Source organism: Agelaius phoeniceus, chromosome 4 (genome assembly GCF_051311805.1).
Source record: "Agelaius phoeniceus isolate bAgePho1 chromosome 4, bAgePho1.hap1, whole genome shotgun sequence".
NCBI classification, from domain to species: domain Eukaryota; kingdom Metazoa; phylum Chordata; class Aves; order Passeriformes; family Icteridae; genus Agelaius; species Agelaius phoeniceus.
This window is the reverse complement of record NC_135268.1, coordinates 41,505,957-41,530,102: the sequence shown is the minus strand read 5'-3', so window position 1 is coordinate 41,530,102 and position 24,146 is coordinate 41,505,957. Positions and strand designations below refer to the sequence as shown.

General features: G+C 38.7%; 1 protein-coding gene across 34 annotated transcripts in view; it reads right to left on the bottom strand.

Annotated features, from left to right (window-relative positions):
- Nucleotides 1-24,146, bottom strand: part of TENM3 (teneurin transmembrane protein 3) — a 1,291,791-nt gene that overhangs the window by 220,343 nt on the left and 1,047,302 nt on the right. For 2 of the 34 annotated variants that reach the window (XM_077177382.1, XM_077177388.1), the window contains exons 1-2: nt 17,372-17,558; nt 16,600-16,689 (exon numbers count right to left, since the gene is read on the bottom strand). The exons of 31 other annotated variants lie outside the window; for them this stretch is intronic. The gene's annotated coding sequence lies outside the window, so the exon portion shown is untranslated. Of the gene's footprint in view, nt 1-16,599; nt 16,690-17,371; nt 17,559-24,146 lie in introns of those variants that run through there. One more of the 34 variants, XM_077177389.1, reaches the window with a different exon arrangement.

Genomic DNA, 24,146 nt, shown 5'->3' with positions numbered 1-24,146 from the left:
TATGCTGTAAAATCCTCACCATCACCTTCCCTGCCCCTCTTTCTGTTTCCTTCTGTATTAAGTTTTTTTGCAGCAGTGAACTGTTGGCTCAAGATTGGCTACAGTCTTAGAGAATGACTCTACCCCAAGATTTAGGGTCACAGTGGCAGGAACAACTTTCCTTTTATCCTCTCCTGTCCCTGAGTAAATAATTGAAAATCCTGTCTATTACACTCATATTGGGAACTTCTGTGTAATGCAATAGCTTTGAATCCTTGACAAAATCTTGTTCCACTTGCAAAAATTGTGCCCCTTCAAATTTGGGTTAGTGCTGAACTTATCTGTTCTAGTACCAGACCCTGTAGTTTGCTTTCCTTACACTGCCAATATAAGTGGGGTCTTTGCTAAAATTCGACATAAGCAGAAACCTTAATTCCTACCCAATGTTACCAACTAGCAGGACAGGACAGTGCCTGGTAAGTCTAAAGCCTTGGGCAGCCCACATGTCTGCAGAGCATGACAAGCTAGAAAAGCAGTTACATGCAAGTAAATACCCATCTAGAAACTAGATGGGTATTTACTTTTAAGGTGGCATTCTTTTACTAGAAAAGAATGCCACCTTAAAACAATATCCTCAAAGATACTGAATTATGAGGTATTTGTTCAGATCTATGCAACATTGCAGTTATTTTGGGAACAAGCAAAGTTCATCTGGTTATCTTCATGTTATAGCACATCAGCAAACTTCATTTGGAAGCAAGCCCCATTATTTTATTTTATGAAAGTTAGTCTATTACTCTAACTCAGGTTTTGAAGCAAAAAAAGGAAGTAATAACAGAACTGGGATACCAAAATTTTAACTGCTCAGATACATGCTGATCATTTATGATTACTGCTCTTCACAGATACAGAGACTTTCTGCAAGAAATCCTTTCTTTTGTTTGAGGAAGGCAAAGCTCGCTGGTTACAATGCTAACATGCAGTTCTCATAACTAGTCACAACGTCCACAGTATCTCTTCAGATACTGTCACAGGCAATTTGAAAGCATTTTGAAGTCAAAAAGTATTATTAATTGAAATATTGCAAGGTTCATAGCTATCCTGTAAGAATAAAAACTTAATCTTAGAATAAGTTACTTAGTAATTTTCTGAAATTTAAAAATTATTTGATCCTTCCTCTCACATCAACTTGAAAGTGCAAAGAATAAAAATGCAAGTTCCAGTGTGAAGTGCCAAGGTCCTGGCTCCCTAAGATAGCAAGTAAGCTACCTTTCGTTTCCTAAATCGACGTTTTCCAACCTTGTTGTCCACACCAATACTGACTCTGGATTAGGAAAGGCCAGGTCTGAGCAAAAGAGCAGTAATGGCAAAAGGAGATGCACCAAACATCCCATCAGGAGCTACTGCAGATTAAGTAGTGAGAAACTTCTTTAAAGTTAATCCTGCAACCAGTCCTGCTCTTGCTGAAGCCAGTATGTATAACTCTCACATGGCAGCCTAAACGTGGCTCATTCTCTCTGTCTGCTGACATGCACTGCACCCAAGCCAGGGTGTATGGGAATTTCTGCAGTCCCATAAATTAGTCTGTTTTCTAGCAGAGCATCGAACCCAAATGCAGTTTGAGGGGGTTTTCTGAAAATGAGTTGAGCCTGATCCTCAAGTTTTCACTGAGATTGAACTAAATTAACAAAAAAGTGATTATTAACTAAGAAAGAAAGAAAGAAATGGAGAGGCAGGCTAGAGATGAGACACTGATGCTTACATTAAGGTGCCTCACATCTTTCTCCCTTTAAACTAGCATAGATTGCTTCAAAAATATGTCTAGTTAAAAAATATGTTTCTAGATTTTTTTTAGTGTATATTTCTAGTCTAAACCAGAACTAAGTGGTTCAGTGCAGTCACAAAATAAGCCAAAGCCAAAAGCCCTGCTGGCTCCAGCCAGATGGCAAAGAAGCACCAAAAAGGAACCAAAGTCTGCAGTGGGGAACAAAAGAACACAGCTCACCAACCAACCAACCAAAAAAGTTAATGGGAAAAGAAATAAGGAATTATCAAATCAGAGCAGATATGAACAAGAAGGGATAGGAAAATGAGGAAGATTTCAGACAAGGTATATGGGAAAAAGCACCCTGCCATCATGCCATTTCAGGTAGGTTTCCAGCAGGAAGCATGTTGGGCTGCACCTCTCCTCTTGAGGGGTTATCCCTCCACACTGGTAAGAATGGACAGCATAGCTAACAAAATGCAGTCAGGGAGTAAAGCACAGCTCAGAAATTCACAATCAGCTGCCCCTTAGTGAAAAAGTCACCCTGCCCAGTAGGACACCAGAAAGGAGAGAATACAAAAGGAAATGGTACCCCAGAAGTGGGGAAAAGTGATGTAAGGTGTTTGCTCTTCCTGCCGTGTGGTATCTGGAAACTACTTGGTTCAATATGAAGAAAACACAGAAGCTATTTTGATCTTTGTTATACAGATGGTGTTTTTGTATTAAATTAATGAATGCATAGCACATTATCACATTCAATGTAAGCCACATGCAGAGAAGAGGTTTTAACTTCCAGATATATTGCTATTTTCTTCTCATTTTAGACATGTTGTAACAACTTTCACACAAATACAGGCCAGCCCACTGTGCTACAAATAATTATACAATCTCTAAAACAGCACCTTGTTCCAGCTATTTGGATTTCTCTATGTTTTTTTTTTTTTTAAACAATGATTTAAGAAAAAAATCAAACACAGACAAATCCTGCCAGAAAATGTTTTCATAGAAGAGGCATAACTAATGCCTACACCAAACATATCTGAAACAGAGTCTGTCAGCAATGCCTCTCTCAGCTACGCCAGCCACCCTGAGAAACAGCATGCCCAACACAAAGCAGCAACACAAATGTCCATGGATCACCATTAGATAAATTTTTGAACCCAGATACTGCCCCCCTATTAGCACAGCAATACAAACTTCATCTTTCCTCTTCCTCATCCTCCATGTGCTACAACCCTTCACCTTACCCCAGGAAGCCAGCTGAATCAGAGTTAAACCAGGATTTAGCTCAAGGGAGGCTGAAAAGCCTCAGGGACAAAACTTAGTTTGAACTGCCAATATAGTGGAGATAAGACTTTCAGGGCTGTGTATAAATGGGATAGGGCAGGCAGGAGAAAATGTAACATGCCCAGTTGCTCTCTGCAAGCACCTGTTTTAAGTCACTGGAGCACCCCTACAGCAAACTCAATACATGTAAGGAGCACAGGGTAATACCTCTCTGGTTGGACAATGTCTCTGCCTGTGGCTACTGTCAGTATTTTCTTAGTGCAGCCAATTAGGTTTTTTCTTGGTTAAAATGCCACCGTGGAGTTCCCAGGGAAAATAATAATGTGAAACAGCTGACAACATATTTATGCCTAAGAGATTATTATTTGTTATATAAACTGTAAGAAATTGATAAACATGCATACTATGGTAGACTAGTTTTCATAACAGAAATGGAGGAAAAAAACCTTAATGACATTTCTAAACAAACATTTATGCCAGTAAATGTTCTACCACAGATATAACTGTATCAGCAGCAAAACTCAGTTAAAACAACAGAAGCCAAAATAATTTCCCTGAAATAACAGATGCTTCTACCACTGTGACCAGGGTGCAGGCTTTGCCAATACACTACACCACTCCTGCAAACATTTTGGAAAAAGCAAGCCTATAACTTGTGCTCCTGTCACAGCCTTGGTCTACCACAAGTGAGAGCAAGCAACTTATGGGTTTTTTTCATTGTATTCTTAACATGTTTTCTGCAATAATTCTAACCTTGCAACTTCTTACAAGAAATGATCCACTGTTTCACTATGAAAATCTATATGCAGCAGCCAGTGAGAAGGTTTTACAGGATGAAATGGTGCCAGAGTTTTAACACGTTCTTTGCATTTATAAGTTTGTAATCTAAATTCTGTTATTCCACATGGTAGCAAACACATAATTTTGCAGTATTGATGCAAATTTACACAGGCAACTGAACCACAGATTCTTCAGCAACTTTAAGATTGTTTTATGATATATTCAAGAATCCAAGAAGAAAAATATTGTCTACTCAAAATATTCATTTGACTAGTGTGACTTTCTGATTAGCTGATTTTTAATATCTATTCATGCAGGAGTTTTGGCATTACACAAAGCCTTTTAGAAATGATGAACGAAAAACATTTTTTCTGGTCCTTGGAGACCTACACATTTAAATTCTGTTCATTACTAATGAACATAAATTTATTACCCATTTTCCATTCCTAGTATCAGAGATTATTATATCGGCTACAGATGTGAGTTTTAATACCTTAACATGTAAGATGTAAGTTTTAACATCAGCCATAGACAAGTAGGAAAGATACTATTCAAATGACACTTAAATTTTAGTAGGAAATACAGGAGGTATATTCCTTATCAAGCATATCCCATTATACTTGTATTTCTAAGCATCTTGGGATTAAACTGTTCAATATTGTCTAAGGGATAGCAAGACTACGGTTTTCAATGTATTTATTGTCATAACTATTGTACCTATTTATGATTTGCAATGCAACCACACTTGTAATCTATTGCCATCCAATAAAACTAGCTGGTAGTCAGTTGCCTAACTGTTTTGATAGTATGTTATTATTTGCACATTACAATGCAACTAACAACTTGAAACACCCTTTTCCCTTATGTGAATGAAAGAGTTTAGGAGTTTTAAATACTCCCATTACCTTGCTTCCTGCAAACCTGCTTTCCAAATCCTTTCTTCAAGGGTATTTCGTGACAGCAAAAAAACCACAACCCTACATTTGTGTGCTTGCAACCAGTTACAAAGTATGGAAGCCAAAAGAGGATAGCTCTGTAGAACACTAACAAATCTCTCAGTAAATGGCTTTTTCCTCTTTCTCAAGGCTTTCATAGAATGAAAAGGAAAAAGTTCTCAAATCCTGGCCATCTAAAAGATACCTGCATTTAACATTTAACAATATAAGACCTAAAATAAATAAAGAAACATTTTGTTACCTTATGATTTTAAGAGTTCCCAACCTGAGGAGGGCCAAGATACACATTTGACACACACTAGATATCTGTTCCAGGGAACTCTACTCAAGTAGACAGCACTTCAAACTTTACATTTGCTTGAATTAAAGATATTAAAAAAACCCCAAACCTGATTGCTAGTTTCAAATGCACTACCTCTTTAAAGCCTGATTTGCTCTTGGGGGCATGTAAAGACCTGCTAGAGCTACAGCAGCCACATAGCAGGGAATTTGTCTACAAAAGCAATGTGTCTAGTTGTAATCTCCTTCTGAATCATGAAGGTGCTGATTCTGATTTTATTGCATTTATTATATTAAGTTATTATAGCATTCCTGTGCTGCATCTGTCATTTCTACTATGCACTCTGTTTCTCAGGCATTCATAACTTAGTGGTTTTAATTCACAGCTGTCTGAAATTTGGTGCGTTAGTCAGCGTGTATACAAACTTCCTCTGAAGAGGTGGGGGAAACTAAAAGCTTTGGATTTCTTGTGAGTCCAAGGTGTTTTATAAATATTGGTAACATTTCAATTCATTAATAATATTTTATTTCAATAGGCCACACATCGGTCTAACAGCCTAGAGTAGTGGTTTCCAGTCCGAACTGTACCAGGACTATGCTGGCCCTGTGCCTTCTTAGATAGCTCTGTGCTGCCATGTGAACCTAGGGACACTGAGGGGTATCTGTGCAGACATGTGAATGCAACAGGGACGCCTCTCAAGGACAGAGCAAATCTTGAAATGATCTGGAAATAATTCTGGGAGGCAATAATCCCTATTCTGTCATAGGATCTAGAAACTCCAGAGATTCAGACTTCAGATCCCACCTGTAACCTTCAACAAGTTTCTTAATTTAATTCAGGTTGCACAGGGAACTTTAGCTGCCACTTAATACATGATTATTATGACAAGTCTTATTACATATATTAAATAACTTGTAACATACCCCCAAAGTATGAACACATATAATATGTTCTAATAATGTCTATCACTTCTTGTATGCAACAGTGAGTTCATTAAGCTCAGTGGAACTCTAGGGGTAGTCTGAATAACCCAAGAACCCTTATTTTATGAGTCATGTCTTGGTGTGGGTTTTATCAAGATTATATTCAGGTTTTCTGTTAGTAGATACTCAACAGCAGATATTTAAATGTGGGTATCTGGTAACTAACAGTAACATCTTTCATTGTCTTCTTTTTGGAATGACTCAGAAAAGTACAATAATAAAATATAAGGAAAATAAATATATGCAATTTTCATATGCTGAAATATGATCCCAATATTACCGGGTGGAACGTGCCTGGGCTCTTCTGGCCCTTGCTGCTTGACCAGAGGTGGCAGCTGTGGTGTTTCACCTCAGGGACACCCCTGGCTGGCTGGATGTTGCAGCTGGCACTTGGAACAAGTCCAGGCAAGCAGGAATTCAGTTTTACCTCTAGTGGAAAGGCTTTAGGCGAGGTGAAGAGGAGAAGGAGATGGATTCTGCTGGAGGGTTAATCCAGAGTTTTATTCCAGGGTCACAGGTCTCCAAATCTTGGTAATAGCTCCAACAGAATCCCGAGCCCATGGTCCCGTGTCTTTTTAAGCCCGGGGAAAGGGGGAGGGAAGGGGTAGGTGTGCCACCAACCAGGTGGGAGGGGGGCAGTCTCAGGGGACAATGACACCTGGACTGGCCAATGACCCCAGGGCTGAGAAGCATCTTTTGAACTGCACCAACCAGACAATGCCCTTGCTGGAATGTTAAGATGGACGGACAGCACTTAGCAAGGGGGCAGGGAAAGGAGAGGGTGGCACACCTGAGGGGCTGGGAAAGGTGAAACAGGATATTGCTTCACACCGCAACAGTCATACGTACATTGTCAATTGATATATATGAATTGATTTGATCCTGGTTTGCTTATATGACAGATGTGTAACTACACTGATTCCAGGACACACTTCATATTCTATCAACACTAAAAACTCTAAAATTTTCTATACATTTTGTTACAGATTAAGCTTATGTTCTCCTTTCAACAAGATTATACTGTTTCCCTGCATTGGTACATCAATATATGCTGAGTATAAAGGAAAGAAGCAAGTTTAACCATGTCAAAGACCACAGCAACCTAATAAAATCTGCTTTACTCACTATGCCACAGATAAAACTCAGGTATTTCAGAGAAAAGTATAAATATTATTGTTAATTTGTATATCTATATATAATATGCTACTGTTACAGTTTCCCAAATGACCAGACCAGTAAAATAACCCTTCTTCCACTAAGTCTGTGAAACTTTTACCACAGAAGTCTCTTCTGAAAACACCAGCCTGCCGGGACAGAAGGCACATTAACTGTGCAAGCACACACACATCTGCCTCAATGAAAGACCTTGGGTCACCTCAAAGCATGACACTGTCACAGTGACACTGAATTGCTCATTACCTGTTTGTCTGGGACAAGTAAACAAATACCTTCTTTCTGCTTCATTTTAATCCTGCTGAGGTGGAGAAGAGCTCTCCAGAATTATGATAGGCAAAGGCAAAGGTAGAAGGTCTGTCTGTAGAATTCAAATCAGCACTTGAGTGAGAGTCTCAGATTAAGGATTAACAGACAGCTGGCAGAGGCAAAGTCCACCACTTTACAAAAATCTGTCTTGTATGCATCAGTGCTAATAATTTTCTTAAAAAAAAAAAAAACAACAGTACCTTTTTTAAAAGGAGGTGTACTTCCATCCAAAGCATAAGCTAGCTAGGTCATTCCTCTGCCACAGAAAGACATTTAGTGAGAGTTACAATTGACTTACAACAGAGATGAGTGCATTTCTTCAGGCTCCTCATATGGGTAGGCAAAAGGGACTACTTCTACGCTTTTCAACCAACTTAAAATTTGATTGTAGCAATAGGAATGTCATGATACAAAGGTTTATTATTCTTAGAATGTTGCGTGCATACAGGAAGAACCTACTTCTGTGAAATAAAATACAATATTGCATACATTTACATCCAGCAGAAAACACATCAAAACATGTCTAGTTACTTAAGTTATCTCACTTTGAGTATGACCACCAACATGAGTTACAGTATTTTTATGTGTCTCAAAAAATATGGAAATGTACATGAAAATGAGGCAAAATGGACATTTTTCAAGCTGATTTCACTGATAAAGGAGCAACAAATCTGGCAAGAACAGGTACATGCAAGGTAGTTATGCATGCAGCCTCTCAACTCAGCTGAGTGCTGAATGGGAACTGACATTTCATATTCTTGTGTGGTTTTCTCTTATTTTTTTTTTTAAAGCAATTTAAAAAACCTCATTATCCTAAATTCAGAGCTATATGACAAAAAAACCCTGGAAGCAAAAGCCTCATTTAAATGTTCTTAGCACAGGAAGTGAATCTGTGGAATAAAGAATTAGTAAAATGGAGATAACTACTATCTCTTAAGAAGAGAGTCTGCAGGTTTGTCAGGATCACTTTTCAAAGGGTTCCTATCTGCTCTGGCCTGGCAGGCCCATACAGAAATCACCAGAGAAAAAGAACAAAGAAATCCAGACCTAACTAGAATGGCAGTGTGAAAAATATTCTGAGACAAATATACTGGGTGAATTTGCTGTTAAGTTTGCGATGTTATGCTCAAAGTGGTTTCTGTCGAATACAAATTTGTTTAGAGACACAGGTGTGTCCTTTGTTTTACCCTTTCCAGTTCTTCCCTACCATGAGCCTCAGGCTCAATGCTTATATCTGCACTAACTCAAGGAGCAGTTTAGTGCAAGCTTGAGGGTAAACACTGGTAAAAAAACATCAGTAATTGGGAACTGATAGTATTGCTCCTGCCTTAGTTTTTGGCTAACAGCCAGTGCTCTCCCAGATAACACCCCCACAGCTCAAGGAAGGGTATGAACCACAGACTGCTCACAGGAGATTGAATGAAAGAGGTCCCCAGGCTGCTGGTGAAGCACTTGTGCACATCAGTGATACCTGAGCTGTAACAAGAAATGGACCTTGGCTTGTTCCCTTTGCTACTGTACTCTAGGACTACACATCTATCTCTCCTCCACAATATAATTTTTCTCTCTACAGTGAAAAAGAAAGGGACTTGGCTGGTTTCTTCTTTCCCTTTCATTGCCCTCTTCTACCATGTTGCAAAATTTGGGAAACCCAAGAAAGGAGGGAACATCCCATGGGAATAGGTGCTAGCCTGCAGCACACCACTCTGAGCTGCAGGCAGCTCCCAGGAGGCAAGCAGAACTGATACTTTCCAATACTTCAAGTTCTACTGCTTTGCTGGATTTACCACCATCCATGGCCTGTTCCATTTGAATGCTCAGGTAGGATGTTAAAGAGGTGCTGTATTATAGCCATGAACACAAGCAGAACATCAGCCAGCTGAATGTAGGGGACTCCTTCTCTTGGCTAAAATTCAAACTATACACATGCATGCATATGCTGTTCCAGACTAACACAGCTCAGTCTACAAATGATGTTTATAAATGTTATAATTTCTATACAGACTATACCAAATAAACCTACTTTCATGAAGTGATGGTAATTCAGTTTGCTATAGAACTCAGTACATTTTTGTATTTCTTAGTAAAAATCCCCATGTACTCCATTGCATACTGACCACATTTGGCTTAAGAGCACATGGAAACTCCACACACACAAAAAACTACACATAAAAAAAGACAGGGAAAAATAATCAAATAACTGATTCTAGCAGAAACTCTGCTGTACATTGGCAAGTGAAACCCAGCACTCAAAATAAACAATTTGTTACCAGTTATTTTATGAGGTACAGTTGCATTAGAGGAAACAAAAGCAAACAACATACAAGCAGAATGAAGAATGTTCAGCTCTGTCCGGTGTCACCAAAATCACTGCAAGCAAAACCAACTGCCTCAAAGGCAAAAACATAACTTTGATGTAGGCTTTATTTTCATTCCTCTTTTTTCACCTCAAGTAACTGGTTCTGCTGCCATGGCTCTGATCAGCAGTAAATTAGGATTAGGTGGAAAGGACTAGGATGAGGGGGTAATGTACAAGCTGGAGGGCAGAAATGAGAAAAGAGAATTGATAAATAATACGCAGGTCTCTTGTGTGAAAAGCTGGCAGAACTGCTAAGGAATAACTCAAAATACTATCCAAATGTCACTGACAGGAAAATCATCAGGGGAGAAGGGTTTACATCCAGAGAGGAACCCACTGACTGAAAAGTCTGTTTAAGATTCCTTGACCTCAGGGGAAAAATAGGGTGGTAAACATTGGGTTCTCATATAAATGATGAGCAGCAGGGTTTGCAGAATAAGACTGTCTGAAATGCTCTGAAGATACTCATTCAGTGTTATGAACCTTACTGTATTCTTTGGAGAAAGGACAGCTGTTGAAAAGAAACTCTCCTGGCAATAAAATACATGCTCAGCTCCATAAACCAAAACTGTCAAGGAGGGGCAAAAGAAAAGGAAGACAGGGTAGGAAAAGTTCTTTGAGGTACTTCCAGTCTACAGAAAAGGCTTCAATATTGTCAGTACTTTCAGCATACTTGCCAAGGGTCAGTGAGACCTTCTTCAGCCCAAGATGCAGCATCTTACTGCTTGTCTCTTGCTTGGCAGGACAGATCCTAAGATTCAACATCATTACAAGACAATGGATAGGCCTAGCTGTGTGGCAACCTTCTTGAAGTCATCTGACAGAAAAGACAGTTTGACAGAATTGCATTTTCAAACTCTGACTGATGCGTCTGCCTTCAAAAGGCTTGTCTTCTGGTTGGGCATATGGAAACACACACACATACATTCTGCTTTATTGCAGAACATGATTGACAAGTACAAGGAGAGAGCTGAGAAGGAAGCAAGAATAATTAAACAGAAAGAAAAATGTAGGAAAATTCTTTAGACTACAGAGGCAAAGGGCACTTTATCATATAGGCAACTAGATCAATAGGCAAGTCTGTGAGAAACTAGGGGAACTTGCAATGAGTGAAAAGGAAGATTCTCTCTCCATCTGGATGATGATGCCTCATGCTGAGAACACACTCTGACTCTACAATCCTGTACTAAAGACCACACCAAAACATTGCTGGCAACTGGCAACTTTAAAATCCTAACTGCCCCAAGGAACCTGTCTCAGAGAAATACTGCAAACCCAAGGGTAATGTATAAAACCACACATATAAAACTGGTGAGGCAACAGCTATGAGATGCCTTCCAGGTCCAAAGACAAAAGTGATAATGGGAAGAAGAATCCTGCTCTCTTCTTAGGATATCACCTATGTGTTGAAGAAAATGAGCTCATAGGTTGCAAAGTGGAAGTTAAAATCATCTACCTTCAAAATGGCAACATACAATCAAAGCTTAGGAACAAAAGGTTCCTCTCACACTCAACACACTACCACAAAAAAAGTAATAATTGCATTTCAAATTTCAAACATGTATTGTATTTCTATGAACTGTGCTGAGATATTTTCCACAGCCTCCAGGATGTTACCATTACAAAATGTGCCTTGATATGCAGCTCATTTTTTTGGTCCTTAATTCATCTTAGTGCATCTAGATACATCATCCAAGTCCACAAGGTCTTTAAAAATCTTTCAGGTGGTTCTTCCATGTGACTATGCTGCATTATTTTTTTCTTTCTTCTCATCTTTTCTTATAAATCATTCCCTCTAGCCTCCAATAATTTTTAATGCTCTGCTGTGAGTCTCAGTCGATTAACCTGTACCTTCAGGTGGTCAAATTTGGATCCAGTTTTCCTGTTATTGTCTTCCCTTGTATTTCGTGCATTTATTTTAAATTCCCTTAACAATTATGCCAATCTCTAGACAGGGAGCACTATAAAAAAAAATATCAGTAAGTTCTTTTAAAGGCCAAAAATTGAAAATTACCCAGTTTATTTGAAATCATTGTAGTTTTATACAAATGAAAGAAGTCTTTCTTAAATTAGAAGACAGGTAAAAAAGAAAGAGGAGAAGACGGACAGTTGAGATTATTTTGATTAAATACTTATATTAACATGCAATAGCTAGAATTATACTTTTATAAGCTTTTAAGACATCAATACTGACTACCATTACAAAACACAAGTGAGATGGAAATTGAACCATTAATTATATATTTTCTAAAGTATTTGTTTCCAGTTTAGCCACAGGCCTCCCAAGGTTTGAGTACCTTTATAAAAACATAAATACACACACATTCAAAGAAAAAATGTCCCTGCTGCTAAGGCTGGAAGTTGGCTTGTTTGTCCTCACAGTAACTAAAAAACAGTCTAAAAAGCAGGAGAATAATGAATAAAACCCAGTGATTATTAATGAAATCCTTAAAGGCGGGTTTATAATGATTAACATAAAGGTCATCTTAATAGTCAACTTAGAGATATTTCTAGATCTCCCAAGCCAAAAGATAAACTCCTCAGTAGTAAAATTTGCTATTATTAGAAAGCTATTTCATTGTTCAACCTCTAATTTGTTACCCGTAATTAAGAAAAATCAGATTTCAAAGCAACAAGAGAAGACTGTGATAAAGCTATTTGAAGTACACTCTGGCAGGGATAAAGCCAGCAGAGAGGTGGCTGTCATAAAATAGCCAAATGGCTTTTTCCACCTCCATCAAGGTCACTTTACTGATGATGTGCTCAATAAGATGATAATGCATTTAACCACTTTCCTTGCATCTGACTTCGACCTTACTGCAAATCCAAATGGCCTTGTTTAACTACCCTGGCCTTTCAACATTTCCCTGAACAAAGATAATTAAGGAGATATACTGCCCCCTACTATCACAGGAATTGAAAGACAAATAAACTTTTAAGAGCACAGCCAGGTGTCTATTGCATTAATGTACAGTGTTTAAGCAGGGGGTAAAATGAAATAATGGTTAAATAATTATAAAAGGTTAACAAAGTTAACTTTGCTATGTAAGGCAATTCTGTCCTATTTAAAAGAAAGAACATAAGAGGCTTTCCAGGCTACTTTTTACAACTCCCTGGATAACAGTCTTTTCTTTAATGCAGTTTCTGACTTAATAGGAAAAATGTTCTGCAAAAATTAACAACTCTGAAATTTCTGCAGAATTGAAACTGGTTATATTTCATACAATGCTACAGTAATGTTTTATGGAAAAGCAGATCTATATGATTAAACCAAAAGCTGCTCTAAAAAACCGTTTCCATTCCTTTTTTTTTTTCCCCTTTGTGTGTGGTCAGCAACTATATTAGAGGTGAAACTTAAAGCAGTTGAAAAATTAGTTTGGCAGTTATGACAATTTGAAATCTTAAGGTAGTGCTTTTTTATGATTTTTACAATTATACAAAACAACTAAACAATATCATTCTGTAATAGCAGTTGCCTTTTTTTTTTTTTTATTAATATATACTCTTATATTCCAAACAGCTCTCCAGGACACTAATTCTTCTTGATACCAAGACAAAAAAGCCCCATGTCAATAGCTCTTGGACTAATAACTGAAACAGAATAAAAAGAATAAAAAAGCTGGTAAAGCAGTTGGATGTTAGTTATGCTGAGATGCAAGAGATCTTATTTTAGATTAATTTTTTTTTCTTCTAAATCTGGTTTTCTTTTAATCATCTTAGAAATATTGCTGTATAGGTCTGAATCCCCTTCAAAAGCAAGAAAGTGGCAAAACAGCAAGTTGTATCAGAAAGATAAAAACACATAACTCACTGTTGATGTGATACTAGATAAGTTAACTAACTGCTACTGCCAAAATTGCTGTTCCTTTGCCATGGAAAATTAAGTATGCAGAAACCCTCTCACATGTCTTTAATCAGTTTGATCATAATGCAGTTCTTCAGAAATTACAGCAAATCCACCTCTGCTATTTTGTCAGGCCACCATTACTTTGAGCTGTAGATGTAGTTTGTGCAAATTTCAACATGTTCATGTATTTGGCTTAATCTTTTGCTGTAACACTTCTTAATGTAGACTTAACTCCTGAATTCTGAATACACCAGAAGTTAAACCTCCTGTAAAGGTACTTTCATGTAGTAAGTACAAAAATCAGTGATTACAGTATCAAAACCACGAAGTTTGCAATGATTCATATACCAAGACTATGCAGAGTGTTTTCTCCTGTAAATAAGAAGCCATAAATAAGCCATTCACTCTGAGCTAGAATGATTTACTGCTCCCAGATATGAGAAGTCTACCTTTTTCATACATCTAAAAGACTTGCTTCAAAAACAATCTACTATACAGCACTTTACACAAAACAATTATTTCCTTTCAAGTTTGGATAAATGGTGGCCTTAGTGAATTTCAAAAGAAGACTGCATACCTTGCTGTTACCTTGAGTGAGTACTGAAGTATAATTGCACTCTGAATTCCTTAATCTTATACAAAGAAGATGAATGACTATTTTCTACTCTTCAGAGTAGAAAAGAGTATTTCAGCTACCTACCTATTTTGCTCAGTTTTTAATGTGAGTGACACTTCTTAAAGGAACACAAGAGCCAGTTTTTCCACTTGTTCCTAACATTTAAAAAGGTTAACTTAACTGGAAAACTACATAAACTTTTGGTTTTTTGTACAGTTGCTTTATTTCATCCTGATCTCTTGTTTTGTATAAAAATCTCCAAACCTAAAAGATATATACATCTTCAAACCATTAGTGAGGTCACCAGCTCACAGCATCATACTCCATACATTACTGAGCAAACAAAAGCCCTCTTGCTATTCTGAAATGCATAAATCTGTAACTACCTCTGGAAAAAGTCCTTCAAACCCACACAAAGCATAGCCAATAGACATTTAGATGAACATAATCAACAATAAGATCTTTGAACACATACAGGAAAGATAGGAAGCTAATGTTTTTTCTTATTTTGGACAACAATACAGTGAAGTCCTATTTTCTCGTATCATCACTCAAATGATTTGTTCAATTCTATGTTGAACAAGGTGTACATATTAAGACCTTTTATATTTCTTTGTTTAGTTCAACAAGTGAATTGGGAAGCAATATAAGCTACAGGAAGAGAAGTTATAAAGTATTAGCTTGTAATTGCTTATCAGACCATTCTGGTAATTTGAAAAGTCATGTCAAATCTTCACAGATGCACACCCAAATTGAAAGAACACAGCTCAAGATCAATTCCCTAAGTTGGGTCCATTTGCATCATATACTGATATTTGCAGGTATATCCATATCTCTCAAGCCAAAGGATAAACTCTTCAGTACTAAAATTTGCCATTATTATAGAAGTTAATTTCAATGTTCAATCTCTAACTTGCTATTTGCAATTTAAAAAACCAGACTTCAAAGCTGATGGGTTTATGGCAGCATTCTTCGTGTGGACTTGTAGAATGAACACGCATCTGACATGACATTTTATATTTTTTTTGTTGCATCAATTATCAATTTTTCCTCGGCAGCTACCACTTTGGCTGCTTTTCTTTGAATGGAAAAAAAATACCCTCTGCTGTGTGGAACATATAACTTCTTGTGTCAGAAAGCTTAGAAAGTAAAAACGACAAGACAAAGCCATCTAAACATAAAATGTTTTTTAAAGGTCCTATTGCTGTAGGTTTCTTGCTAAATTGTAACACACCGTTTTATAACTCCTTGAAAGGAAAATACCCTTACACTGTGAAATATGAGGCCACTCTCCACACAGGATTGCAGAACGATTAATCAAAAAATTTTGTAACATCTCATTTGTAGCCACTGAGCTGCTTGACAGTTTTGAACCCCAATCTGATGGATGAAAAAAGGTAAGCTAGTTTTTTTCTGTTCTTGTTTGAGCACTTTCCTGGGTTTTACACAAATATTTCCACCAGAACTTACTGAGGATGCATGAAAAGATTTACCTTTTGAATGAAGGAAAAGTGCACTCCAGCAGCTGCGTGCACACCATCTAGAAGTTCATGGGAATAAACTCAGCCTATTTAGTGCCATTACACAAATTACAAATTCTTATCTTAATGATAGGCTATACTTAACATCAGGCAATTAGATCCTTGTGTCTATTAAGAAATTTATATACTTTCCAACGAATAGGGGACTCTGGCCATCTTCAGTAACTTTTCTACACATTTTCAGTGAATTTACTCTGTGGATTAGAGATCTTAGGGGAGAGAAGGTACTTCCCTTCCCCTGCCTCCATTGTTCTCTACCTTCAAAGCTTCTAACAAACAGCTCCAGAGCAGCTCAGTCTTTGTCTGGGAGTTTGGTAGTTTACATCCTAAGTTTCTTTTCCCATTGCTAAAATATTAGAAAAGCAAGGTTTTTGAAGCTTTCCACAGGATCAGCCAGAAAACAGACACAAAGTTAACAAAGGACAGCTATCACCACGAAGTGTCAGGTTTGTTTACTGGAGTAGATCAGAATTTCCCCAAATCTTCAAAGTTCCGACTGTTTTGTTTAATAAACTGTTAAAAAATGGCAAACGGGCTAAGTAAGGTGAACATAAGCAAAGACAGTTTAAACTAAAAAAACTCCATACACAGATGGGTCGTTCAAATTCAGATTCTGTGGATGAACAGGAAAACTAAAACATAGGGTGCACAAAAACTGCAATGGTATGTTCATGCACTGAAATACAGACATTATTATTTTAAGTAAATTTAATTGCTGACATACCTTTCTCAGTTTTTTTTTCCTCAATCCTTCCTTAAAGTCTACTCTAGCAATTAACATAGGTCTCCGGATGGCTCACTGAAATATTTAAAGCTGAAGAACAAAAGGTTTATTTTAAAAATGAAAACCTTGGCTTGTACAACTCCAGACATGAATCTGCTTTCAATTACTGAAAGTATTTCCACTTCAGTGAAAAAGGATCAAATCTTCAACTACACCATCTTTAGGCAATGAATTTGATTATATTAAGCTTTAAGAATACAGAATGACTTTGCGACACAGCTGTATATTCCATGCGTATCGTGGATTAGGTATACAAAAAAGAAGGAGCTGGCACTTTAAATGAGAAGCAGACAGAAATGTGTCTGCTCACAGCAGCACCGTACTCCCATACCAAAGCTCTGCTTTAGGGCTGGTTTTTTTTTTCAGGTACCCACATAAATGTCTAACATTACACTAAGCTTTAAATGAAGGATTTTACAATCCTTTAAAAATGAATCTGGGCTGATTCTTCCCCCATACTTTTATTTGCATAATTTGCACTGTTGTAAAGTTACGTTTTTCTTTCTAGACTTTTGAGCGAGCACAACCTCTCCCACACCCCCCCCAGTGCAGCAGGTATCGCATCCCCTAGGAAGCACAATAATCAGCGGCACTTTACACTTTTCCCATTACGCGAGCATAACAGAGTCAGGCGAGGGAGCTCGCAGGCTTCACTCCGCAGCGAGATGCGATACCTCAAATGCGAATTATGCAAAAACTTCTCATTTCTTACATCTCCGATTCCGCGAATCTCTCCTACCGCATCCCAGCCAGACCCCGGCTCGGGCTTTTCCAGCAGCACGGCCAGACACAGGACGCGAGCGGCTCCCTCCGGGCTCGGCCACGCTCGGCTGGCAGGGCGGGCAGTGCGGGCCGCCCGCGGCTCCTCGCAGCGCTGCCCGAGCCGCGCAATGAGGCAGCGGCAGCGGCGCCGCCCCCGGCCCGGCCCGGCCCCGCCCGCGCCCCGCCCCGCGCCCACCTCGGGCGGCCCGCGCGCGCCGCTCCGCCGCCGGCCCCGTCTGCGCCCAGCGCCGCCAGCCCGGCCCCACACAGCCCGCGGCGGCGGCCGGGCTCGGCTCCGCGTAACCCTTTGCGGGCCGCGGCGGCTTCGCGGAGCGGCCGTGAGCGCGTACGGCCCGGAGCTCCGGGGACAGGCAGAAGGAGCCTTCCCGGAGGGCGCGGAGCCGCTGCCGCCGCGCTGTTCGTACGCCTCACGGGCAGCGCGGGGCCGCGGGCATCCACCGCAAAGCGGGGCTTTCCCGAGACACAAAATAAACTCCCTGCCGCTCAAGGTAGTTGGGATATCAGCGTAAAGTACCTGCCTGCTCCCTCCCGTGCGAGCCGCCTCCGCCGCAGCCGGGAGGCACCGGCGGAGAGCGGCTCCGGTCGGGGTTGGCGGGAGGCACCGGCGGAGAGCGGCTCCGGTCGGGGCTGGCGGACGGCGGGCTCCCGTCTGGCCGCGGCCGGTGCCCGAGGAGCAGCGCGGCTGAGCAGACGGAGCGGGCCGGGAGCAGAGCGCAGCTGTGAGCGCGCAGATGTGACACCGGCCCCCTCATCATGCACCACCTGGGCTTTAATTGAAACAGAAACACCTCCCCCTCCATTTACCACCGTAGGAGACAGTTTTTCTTCGCGTCTATAGAGGCATGAGTATAATACACTCTGCTTACTTCAAAACACTCGGCAATCTATGATCAAGTCCTCTGCTAATGAAGCCTTTGGAGTTCCAGCTTGATCTGGATGCATCGTAGCTGTCAGATAAAGCTATCGAATTATAGATACAAAATACGGTATTCACAGGACTCTCCATTAATTTCTGAAATACTGTTGAGAGCATGAAGAACTAGATAACTACAGAATATGCAAAAAATCATTCAGAATAGAAAAGCCTATTTTTGGCTGGTAATCAAACTGAAGTTGATACCTCTGTCTTTAGTAAAAGAACCAGAGTTTTAATATTATTTATTCTCTTTTTTATTTTATTTTATTTTTTAAATTTAACTACCTCCTTTTGGAACATGGTACTGTTTTAAAATGTCTGTGGGAATGATATATCCAACTTCATTCTTAACATCACTAGACAAAGACTCTTCTGAGCTGGCTTAGAAAATGCAGGGATACATAGGAATGTCTACAAAACTTCTATTATGGTTTTCTTTTCACCTTGGACCTTTGCTAATAACAACTAACTTAATTCTCTCTCACCCTATTACAAGATCCATTGCTGACTCAGGCCAAGTTATCACAGCAGCTGCCCAGAAGCCACATTTTGCCAAAAATCAGATCAAGATATTGTTAATGATTATACAATACTTCCAGGGAAAACAACACCATTCCAGAATATGTTTTCAACGCTGTTCTGTAGAAGGCTGCAATAAAACCACATATTTCAGATGTATTATTCATATGAAATGTAATACTATCCAAAAAGCTCACACAATTCCTATAGAAACAAAGACCATACAGAATGAAATAGTAGAATTCTGTGAAACAGGGGACAATAATGGTCTTAGTAGCCAGGTCCTGATGAGGGCAGTCGTGGCTGGCAGTGGGGAACAATCTTGATCTGAAGCTCTTCAAGTCAGATATGCAACAGACTGTGTGTGCTTTGACTGAGCACAAGGGAGAAACTTTAATCTAGTCACAAACTCTGCTCAGGTTTGGGGGCAGTTTAATAAAAATGGGAGGCTTCTTGCAGTTCAAATTCTGGACAGACTCCTATCTGTGATAGCTACAAGATGAGCCAAGAAAAAGCTAGGAGATGAAATCATGAACTAATATAGTCAGTTTAAGCAAGCGAGCTTCTAGCGATTCCACAGCAACGTTCATATTCTCAGGATCACTTCCAAGGGGTCTAGTTGCAATATATGGAATATTAGATCACACAAATACGCTTTTCCAAACTGCTTGAATGGAGTACCTATGGATAAGCACTTTCTGCCATTGAAAAACCTACTAAGTAAGTAATTACTTCAGGAATATATCCTTTCAGATCTTAAAAGGAGGAGGAAAGGGAACTGGATGCTTAGAGTCAGCTTGTGCAGAGCTTTCGAGTACATTTGAATTTCTGCCCTCAGAGAGCACCAGTAATTTCACTCCCTCTACCCAAGACTGCCATGGTCCTGTGAAGGAAGCAGGATATTGAGTCCCCCAAGAGTCAGATACTATGGAAGAAATTACATCTTTAGATAATCCCTATTTTCAAAGGAAAATTATCCACACTATATATTCTGTACTTCTTTTCTACAAATATGTATCACTCTACATTCAGTAAATGAAGACTGCACCCTATTAAAAAATAGGACCTGGATGTCACTGCAGTGCATCCACTTTCTCCATTTTCAGCTAGCTGCAATGGAATTTTCCTTTGCTATGATGCCCCCTCTGTTGAGATTCCACTGTCCCATTAATGCCAACACAAATGATTTATGAAATCTATTAGGTGAAACACTAAAGACATCTCAAACATAAATGTTTGCTTAGGAAAATATTTCTATGGAGTAGACAAATGGGGGTTGAAGCAAACTCCAGCACAGATATCACACTTTATGCCAACACAGCTCATGGCCAAACAGTAGAAAGAAAGATCAAACAAAACCTTGGGGGTAGCTAGAGGGGCTGGGGGAAGAATAGCATATGTGTTTCATTCATACGAAAAGGGAGAAGCGCTTTAAAAAAAAATTTGATCAGAAGGAATATTGCAGTAAATTATGCAGAGCATTAACCATTGAATTTGAACCCATCTTTCGTCTTTCTTTATTAATAACTCATTATAGTCCTTTCTCTTAATGTGGAATAAATTAGAGCCATGTTAATCCATGCAGCTATCTGCAGGTACATTTATCACTACAGCAGCCACTTTTACTCTCCTTTCTGGAAGCTGCATTTCATGGGCAACAAACACTCATCCCCTGCTGAACTCAAGTCATGGTGGCCTTTTCAGGTCACCAGCAGGGTCACCTAAAAACTTACCTTTTTTTTGAAGAACTGAAAGGTACCTCACAGCTGGCCTTGACATATGTGAAAGAATTTCTCTTTCACTCTCACACTCTCTCTGTCATATTGCCACAATTTAGATCAGTGAAAACAAGTGAGCTGGGGGCCTTGCTGGTATAAAAGGGTGAGGAACTGCCAACAGGATGTTCTTTGTGGGAACTTAAAGCTTTTGGAACTGATTCCTCTTGCCTGATCCAGAAGAGCTCAAATTTTATGGCCTTCATAGCATGTTGCATAGTTCATATTTTTCCAGAGTGCCTGAAAACAGGAGAATTGTGGATGTGGTTAGTTTATGGAGGCAGGGCTGTGCTTCGGCTTTTAAACTGGCTGGTTTGCATTTGTCTGAGGAGGGAGGACTGTTGCAGCTTAGTCACAATGATTAATTTTTATATTTGCATTTGAATTTGGTCAGATATTCAGGAATTTAAAGGTAGTAACAAACATATATACACTCTCTGATAAAGGTAGGTATTATCACAGAGAACTGACACATTCCATCACTCATAGCTGACACCTGAAGAGGACTTTAAGAGGTTCCACTGGAGGTGACTCTGGGTAGTCATTAGACCAGAGTGGCCCAGGTACAAGTAGCTGTGCTCCTGTTACCTTCTCTGAGTGCCATTGTGTCAAAGGAGAGAGCCTTAACGTGCCTGTTTTTCACAAGGCAAATGAAGGCACAAAGGTGGCTTGCCAATACCACAAAAGTAGTAGTACCATGAGGGAGGGAAAACATGATGCCTCAGATAGTCTTCTGGGGCCTACCCTAATCACTGAGCCTTTCTTCTTCTCATCAAAATAATAATTTCAGCAATTTATCAACATTCATGATGATCAGTGACTTTTATTAAAAGGGAACAAACACCTTTTTAGCCAAATACTCATTCACCTATTTGAATAGTAGTAGCCTAAGTGCCCTGTTAAGATATCCTATCATAAATACTTAATTAGTGTTACAACCACTTCTACTGAGATGTTAGGTGTACTTTAAAGAGATAGGGTTGTCTGCATTACAAATAAGTAAAAATGGAATATCCACCTAGAAGCCAAAATTGCACATCATCAGCGTATCACTTTGGAAACCTGTTTTTCTTACAACTCTACAAAAAGACAGGGCATTAAGTTATGAAATTTAAACAATGCCTAATAGAAAGATTTTTGTCAGATAAGGTATAATTTATAACAGCAACATATATTCTCATGTCTGTTTTACAAAACAGACTTGATCAAGCAGAATAGTTATAATATAGCTTTCCACTTCTGGCTGGAAATGTATTTTCTAAAAAAAGGGGTAAATTCATGTCTAGAAATTAGTCTTAGGAACACTATCTGATATCAACAGGATTAGCAGTATAATGTGTTCCCATGAGAAAGCACATGTGCCCAAATGTATTTAATGGAGAACATCTTGTAGTTTTTAAGCATTTAAATAGTATGCTACATTGACTAGTTTTTTCTCACAAGTGAGGATTAAGATGGGCCATTTTTCATGCAGTAATGATGCTGATTTAAATTAGAACAGACTAAGACCATAATGAGCTCACAGATTCAGTGTTCAAATCTGAAAACAATAAACTTTTTTCCTTTTTATGTTCAAATCTGAAAACAATAAACTTTTTCCCTTTTCATTTACATAGATAAATCGTAACTCTATTTTTTTAACCCTTTCCAAGACTGCATTGAGAATTTTACAGTTTCAGATCATTATTTCCCTAAAAATACAAGTGGAAATTGTAAGCAAGTAGAAGTACCTGGGGTAGGGCAAGAGTTATAGCAAAAATACAGTTCTTTCAAAAAAGGGATTGAACTATGACACATTTCTTGAATATAAGTGGGCAACATGTGGGGTTTTCTTCCTAAGAAGCAAAACTACTAAGTGTACATTGGTACTGTGATTTTTGAGGGCTGTAGATTCATATATTGAAGTACATAATGTTCCTTGTCAAATTTCCCAGCAAGCTCAATGCAATGTGAGGCCAAGTATAAAATGCACAATATTTCTATTTATCAGCACCTAGATTTTTGCTCCCTAAAAGTAGACTGCCCTGATTAGAATCATCCCACTCTACACTAATTGGTCATATATAAAGGTAGGGGAAAAAACAAATTTACAGATGAAATACCTCGATCTCCAAAATCTGAAATATGAAAGACATAAATATAGATCATGATACTTTTTATAGTACTTATAGTTCTTGTAGTACTTATATAGTTCTTAGGTATTTTTTTACCAAAGTGCTAATACCTACAGTACCAGACAGCCAGCAGAGAAAAAGGGCACATATGCTTTGAATGATTAACACAGCTCTTGGAAACACAAAGCACACATGCTATCCTTATCTTATAGTACAGCTAAGTGAGGAGGAGGAGAAGGACATTTTCATGGAAGTTCTGGGGGATTAGATGATGTATCAATGAGCCCTTTGAAAGAAATATCCCCAACCCTCCCCCCCCCCAAAAAAAAGTTAATTCTGTTTGTTTCAGAAAAATTGCTATATGAATAACAGTAATGAGATGAAGTGATAAAAAATAATGCTCTAATGTTTTCATGTTATTTTACCTAATTATTGAACAAAAGGCAGAAGTAGTTCAGGGAAAAGTTTAAACACTTCACTAAAGAAAGGAAAATCCAGTTGTAATCTGAACCTTGTCTCTCTTTTAACTGAACTCTCTACAAATCTGAAACCCGTTTGTATTTGCGAGACTCACTTCAACACATCATCAGGAGCCTGAAAGATCCTAAACTACACAGTTGCATCCTTCCTCCCTCGATTTATCCTACTGTTTTGCCATTTTTCTCAGTAACCTCTATCAGCAGCTGCTACTCAGTGCTCTCCTCTGTAAAAGAAGGCAAAGAATCCGCTGCTTCCACAGCTAATGCTCTGAACTGGAGACTGAGTGTCTAATCTTCATAATGGGCAGCTTCCAACCGACTAAGTTTTGGTTTACATTTAATACTTGGGTCCGCAGCTCTAAATCCCTCTGGATTTCTGGATTATTTTTTTAATTAAAAATTTACACCTTTTTCAGTAAGAAAAAGAGGAAAATATTTACTGCAAATGAAAATGACATAGAAATGTAACTGGCAGAAAAAAGAAATCAATTTGGTATGTAAACTCATGAGATACAGGATGTCTCTTAACAAAAAAGGTATGTATAGGCTGTTTGAAACAATCCATTCAGAGTAAAATAGTTTTGTATAGAGGTCTGTCAAAAAGAATTGGCTTTTGTGAACAAACTACCCTATTGTGAATCTCTTACAACTGGTAAAGACCACCAGCAGGGCAATCCTATCAGTATAAGAGAAGAAGTTTTAAGAAAAACCACTCTATTCTTAATGATAAATCTAGAATTTTAAACCTCTAGAAAATTTTAACTTGTATCCTAATCGTAGTAAGAAAAAGAAAAAAAAAAAGGAAAAAGAAAAGTTCAAGGTACTTCTTTGATATTATATCTTTAAAAAGATATTTTAAAAACAGTGGCACACACACACAAAAAAATCAATATCCATGTGA